Source organism: Pteropus alecto, unplaced genomic scaffold, assembly GCF_000325575.1.
Source record: "Pteropus alecto unplaced genomic scaffold, ASM32557v1 scaffold109, whole genome shotgun sequence".
NCBI classification, from domain to species: domain Eukaryota; kingdom Metazoa; phylum Chordata; class Mammalia; order Chiroptera; family Pteropodidae; genus Pteropus; species Pteropus alecto.
The window spans coordinates 4,795,568-4,802,421 of record NW_006494608.1 but is presented as its reverse complement, the minus strand read 5'-3'; positions in this window follow the sequence as shown (position 1 = coordinate 4,802,421).

The following is a 6,854-nucleotide window of genomic DNA, read 5'->3' as shown; positions in this document are numbered from 1 at the left end:
AGATTTTCCAGATCTTCTTGATTCAGCTAGGAAGATTGTATTTTTCTAAGTATTGGTCCATTTCTAAGTTATTTAATTTATTATTATAGACTTTTTCATAGTATTCTTGCATGATTCTTTGTGTTTCTGCAATGTCAGTCATAATTTCTACTCTTTCATCTCTGATTTTGTTTATTTGTGTCCTTTCTCTTTTTTCTTTAGTGAGTCTAGCCAGGGATTTGTCAATTTTATTAACTTTCTCAAAGAACCAGCTCTTTGTTGTATTTATTCTTTCTACTGTTTTTTGTTGTTGTTGTTTATTTTTAATTTCATGTGTTTGTGCTCTAATTTTGATTATTTCTTTCCTTCTGCTGACTTTAGGCCTCATTTGGTCTTCCTTTTCTAGTTTTATAAGATAAAGCATTAGGTTGTTTATTTGGGCTCGTTCTTGTTTTTAGAGATAGGCCTGTAACGTATGAACTTTCCTCTTATGACCGCTTTTGCCATGTCCCAAAAGTTTTGATATGTTGTACTATCATTATCTTTCATTTCTGTGTATATCTCGATCTCTGTTTTAATTTCATCTTACCCAGTTATTCTTCAGTAGCATGTTGTTAATCTCCATATATTTGGGATTCTTTCTGATTTCTTTTTGCAGTTTCAAAGCATTATGATCAGAGAATATGGTTAGTATGATTTCAACCCTCTTACATTTGTTGAGGCTATTTCTGTGTCCCAGTATGTGGTCGATTCTTGAGAATGTTCGATGTACACTAGATAAGAATATATAAGCAGCTGTTTGGGGATGGAAGGCTCTGTATATGTCAATTATGTCTAGGTGGTCTAATGTTTCATTTAAGGATGGTATTTCTTTACTGATTTTCTGTTTGGATGATTGGTCCATATTTGATAGTGGAGTATTTAGATCCCCTATTATGATAGTGTTTTGGTCTTTTTCCCTTTAGTTCTGTTAGTAATTGCTTTACATATTTCAGGGCTCCCTGATTGGGAGCACAGATATTAATAATTGTTATTTCTTCTTGGTGCATGATTCCCTTTATTAATATCTTTCTTTACCTTTTTGATTTTGAAGTCTATTTCGTCTGATATTAGTACTGCTACTCCCTGGCTTTTCTCTGAATGTCATTTGCTTGAAATATCATTTCCTGCCTTTTCCCTTTGAGTCTATATTTGAAGATATCGATTTTATAATAAGTGACTCTAGGTGACTCTAAAATTAGTGTTGCTTAATTTTCAGAACAAACATGACAGAATTTTCACATGACTAAGTTACCCTCATGTGTTCCTATATTAAAGTATTATCATTTGCAGTCACCTAATGTTTATTATTAAAGTTACACAGCTTTGCACTGTAATATGTTTGTGGTAACTATGAGAGTCAGCAGAAATGTGAAAATGAGATGATTTTTCTCAGCCTCCGTATAACCAAAGGTTATTCTTCTTGATCACTAAACAGTGATATAACATTTTTATTGAATATAAACAGATCTTGAAGATGTAGTTAGAAAAAATGCTGACAGTACAGAACCATCAGCAGGGCATGGAAGCAAATTTATTTCATCGTCATTGGATGCTATAATTTGAGCTTGGATAGAACAGGGGATTTTAACTTCAAAAAGCCTGATTTGTGATGATTCTTTATATGAAAGAGAGCTGATTTCTAGAGATACAAAGTACTAAGAATCTACTGTAAGCCAAGTAATTTATATGTATTTTAGCCTCACACAGCCCTATTAGGTAAATGTTGCTTTCCCCCATGTGCCAGATGAGTAAATTGCCACTCAAAGAGTTTAGATTACTTGCACACCATCATCTAGAAGTCAAGGCAAGTTTGCATGCTGATCTATGAGACACAATAGTCAGTATAACACATTGCCTCTCTGGTGAGAAGTCTGTCTCAGCAAGGGCCTCAATGAGTAGATGCCTTGTCTTTTCATTTAGGGTAAAAGAGAGCAAGTTGCTAAAAGCCCTGCCAGGGTTTTGTTTCCAGAAAAAAGAAAAAGGTTACTACCTGCCAGGGACTTAGCTGGGCCCTAGCCAGGACTGCCACATTTGCTCTTGCATTGCCCAGACATAGAGGAGGCTGAAGCGGTATTATCTTTGAGAATAACAACCAAATCTGTGCTATCAATGTGGATTCTGAAACCTAAATTCGATTCATGGAGAGAGAGAGAGAGTGTTTCATCCCTTATTTCTTCCCAAGCAAAAGCATTTGTGTGTGAGTGAGAGAGAGAGAGAGAGAGAGAGAGACAGACCAGGGAGAGGGTGAGAGATGTACAAATAAAGGAACCAGTGCGGTGTGAATTCCATTTCTTAGAAAGAATCTTAAGAAGTTCTTTCTTTTGTCTGCATTGTCATCAATTCTCTGCCTGCTGTGCTTGCTTTCTCTTTATTACCCCTTCCCCTCAATATGCATCAAAACTCTTTTGTTCAGTTTAACAGGAAAGATCTTTGGAGCAGAAGGAATGGGTGCCTTTAGCAAGCTCAGATATCAAATAATTTTTCAACTCCCTGTAATTGAAATCACAGGATCAGGATTTGCTTCCTTCTGGTCAGCTCCTCTGTTGTTCTCCAGGATCACAGATGGGGTGTGGGTGAGGATGCAATTGACTCCCCACAGCTTGTCATCTGACAAACGGATGCCCCAGCCAGGAAGGGGTCTGACTCTGAGATGAATTCTTTTATCCTCAAAGGGGCTTCCTGCAAAGGAAACCATTAGTGTTTTGCTATTGGGTTTCTACTCCCCATGGTGTCTAAGAAACTGTTCATTTAATTTTGTGACATTTTGAGTGGATTTGGAAAGCTACACCCATTTGAAAAGGTCTGTTCCTGTCTAGGACAGAGAGAATGCAAATAAAATATAAATGGTCAAGCCACCAGCAGGCTAAGTGTGGGCCTGCCTGGCCCTGGGGCACTTCTGTATCTCTCTTCAGCCTTCGAGACACATATTAAGTTATGTTCCTAACAGTTGGTGATGTGATACCCAGTCTCTTTTCTTCTCATGGCCAGGAATTGATTTAGAATGAGAGAAAATTGTCTTTAAGTTCAACGGTTGAGAGCTTATGTATTAAAAGAATGATGATGGACAAGTGACTTCTTAATTCTTATCTGGCAGGTGCAGGTTAGGAGGGTGTCAAGGGAGAGAGTAAGTGTTGCAGGGTCTGGCAAACTGAATGGGAGGGCCAGTTCTGTCACACATTGGCTGTATCACTTGGCTAAGGTCAAAGTAATGCCATTTAAAAAATGTATAGACTACCGGCCTTGTGGAGTCATTCTGAAACTAGTTCTGAGACAATTTATGTAAAATATTCAGCATAGTTCTGGTGCGTAGTAAAATCACAGTAAATGTTAGGTGTCACTAATATTGTTTTCAATATTGTTTTTATTTTTATGCTAATTAATCATGGTGATTTGTCACATAACCCTTCTTTTACTAGTCTAGCACCATCTACCAAAAATATAATGCAAACCACATATGTAATTTTCACTTTTCCAGTAGCCACATTAAAAAAGTAAAAAGAAATGGCAAAATTAATTGTAATCATATATTTAAACTCCCCAAATAAAGGAATATTATCATTTCACCATGTAATCAATATAAAAATTATTAATGATATATTCTACATTCTGTTTTTCACTCTAAGTCTCAGAGTTTATGTGATTTTACACGGACAAATCATGTCACCTCAGATGAGTCCCATTTCAAGTCATTAGCAGACACCCAGAGGTAGTGGTTACACTTTTGGGTGACCTAGGTTTTGTAATCTATAGCACAGGGACTATATAACCATTGACATTTTGGGAAAAAAATGTACAAACCAACTAAAGGCAATTCCTTGATGATTTCATTTTTTTAAAGGACATTTTATTTTATCTTATTTTTTTAATTAACTAATTTTTTTTTTTTGTGGTGACATTGGTTAATGAAATCCAATCAGTTTCAGCTGTACACTTTTAACAGTAAGGCGTATATATATTTACACTGTGTATTCACCTCTCATCATTAGATTTCTTTCTGTCACCGCGTATTTGACCCCCTTTATCCCAACTACCTCCCCTCCCCAACTCATACCATCTGGTAACCGCTAGTCTATAGTCCATGTCCATGAGTCTCTGTTTGTTTGTCCTTCTCATTTGTTGCTTTTAGGTTTACATCCCACATATAAGTGATATCATATGATTTTCAACTTTTTCTGTTTGGCTTAATTCACTTAGAATGATTATCTTAAGGTCCATCCATGTTGTCATAAATGACAGTATTTTATCTATTCTTATGGCTGAGTAATAGTCTACTGTGTATATGTACCACAGCTTCTTTAGCCAAACATCTATCGTAGCACACATCGGTTGCTTCCATGTCTTGGCCACTGTGAATAATGCTGCTATGGACATCGATGTGCAACTATCTTTTAGGATAACGATTTTGAAATACCCAGTAGAGGGATTGCTGGATCATAAGGTAGGTCAATTTTTAGTTTTTCGAGGAACCTCCATACTGTTTTCCATAGTGGCTGTACCAATTTGCAGTCCCACCAGAAGTATATGAGGGTTCCTTTTTCTCTACATCCTCTCCAGCATTTGTTATTACTTGTCCTGTTGATCATAGCTATTTTAAAAGGTGTGAGATGGCATCTCACTGTAGCTTTCATTTGCATTTCTCTAATAGCTGGTGATGTTGTTATTAAGTTGTATGAGTTCTTTGTATATTTTGGATATTAGGCCCCTATCAAAGGCATTGCTTGCAAATATATTTCCCCATTTGGATGTTTGTCTCTTTACCTTGTTGATGATTTCTTTTGCAGAGCAGAAGCTTTTTTGTTTGATGTAGTGCCATTCATTTATTTTAGCTTTTACTTCCCTTGCTTTTGAGGTCAAATTCATAAAATCCTCTTTAAGTCCAAGGTCCTTGAGCTTAGTTCCTGTGTTTTCTTCTATGCATTTTATTGTTTCAGGTCTTATATTTAAGTTCTTAATCTATTTTGAGTTAATTTTTGTGTGCAGTGATAGACAACTGTCTAGTTTAATTCTTTTGCAGGTGGATTTTCAGTTTTCCCAGCACCATTTATTGAAGAGGCTTTACTTTCTCCACTGTATGTTTTGACTTTTTCGTCAAAAATTATTTGCTCATATAAATATGGGTTTACTTCTGGACTCTAAATTCTGTTCCACTTGTCTGTGTGTCTGTTTTGCTGCCAATACCAAGTCACTTCTATTACAGTTGCTTTGTAGTATAACTTGAAGTCGAAGAGAGTGATGCCTCCAGTCGATGGGAATTACATTAAATTTGTATAATGCTTTAGATAATAAGGTCATTTTTCCAATCCAAGAACATGGAATATTTTCCCATTTTTTTGTATCTTCTTCAATTTCTTTTAATAGGATCTTATAGTTTTTATTATATAGGTCCTTCACTGTTTTGTTGGATTTATTCCTAGGTATTTTATTCTTTTTGTAGCTATTGCAAAAGTAATTATTTTTTCCACTTCTTTTTCTGGCACTTCATTATTAGAGTATAGGAACGCTATGGATTTTTGAACATTGATTTTATATCTAGAGACTTTACTGTATTTGCTTATTGTTTCTAGTAGTGTTCTTGTGGATTCTTCAGGGTTTTCTATGTAGAGAATCATGTCATCTGCTAATAGTGACAGTTTAACTTCTTCGTTTCCTATTTGGATGCCTTTGATATCTTTCTCTTGCCTGATTGCACTCGCTACGACCTCCAATGTTATATTGAATAACAGAGGCGATAGTGGACAGTCTTGCTTTGTGTCTGATTTTAGAGGAAAGGTTTTTAGTTTTTCATCATTAAGTATAATGTTGGCTGAGGATTTGTCATAGATGATCTTTATTATATAAGGTACTTTCCTTCTATAACATTTTTGTGAAGTGTTTTGGTTATAAATGGATGCCGTATCTTGTCGAAGGCTTTTTCTGCATCTATTGATATGATCATATAATTCTTATTTTTTAATTTGTTTATGTGGTGTATTACATCAATCAATTTGCATATGTTGAACCATTCCTGTGCCTCTGGGAGGAAGCCTACTCGATCGTGGTGTATAATCTTTTGTTGCTGCATTCAGTTCGCTACTATCTTATTTAGGATTCTTGCATCTGTGTTCATAAGAGATATTGGTCTGTGGTTATCTTTTTTTGTGTTATCTTTACCAGATTTTGGTATCAGGGTAATATTGGCCTCAAAAAATGAGTGGGGAAATACTGCCTGCTCTTTGATTTTTTGGAAGAATTTGAGGAGAATAGGTATTAAATCTTTGAATGTTTGGTAAAATTTACTGGTGAAGCCATTTGGTCCTGGACTTTCACTTTTTGGTAGGTTTTGATGATTGTTTTAATTTCCATACTGCCGATCGGTCTATTTAGATTTTCCAGTTCTTCCTGATTCAATCTAGAAAGGTTGTATTTTTCTAAGTACTGGTCCATTTCTTCTAGGTTGTTAAATTTGGTGTTATATACTTTTTTTATTGTATTCTTGTATGATCCTTTTTATTTCTGTGATACCAGTTGTAAGCTCCCCTTTTTCATCCCTGCTTTTGTTTATTTGTATCCTTTCTTTTTTTTATTTAGTGAGTCTTGCCAGGGGTTTGTCAATTGTTTTTTAACCTTTTCCAAGAACCAGGTCTCTGTTGCATTTATTTTTTTCTATTTTTTTGTTTGTTTATTTTTAATTTCATGTATTTCTGCTCTAATTTTGATTATTTCTTTCCTTCTACTGACTTTAGACTTTATTTGTTCTTACTTTTCTAATTTTTTAAGATGAAGTGTTAGGTTGTTTATTTGGGTTAGTTCTTATTTTGGGAGATAGGCCTGTAATGATATGAATTTCCTCTTAT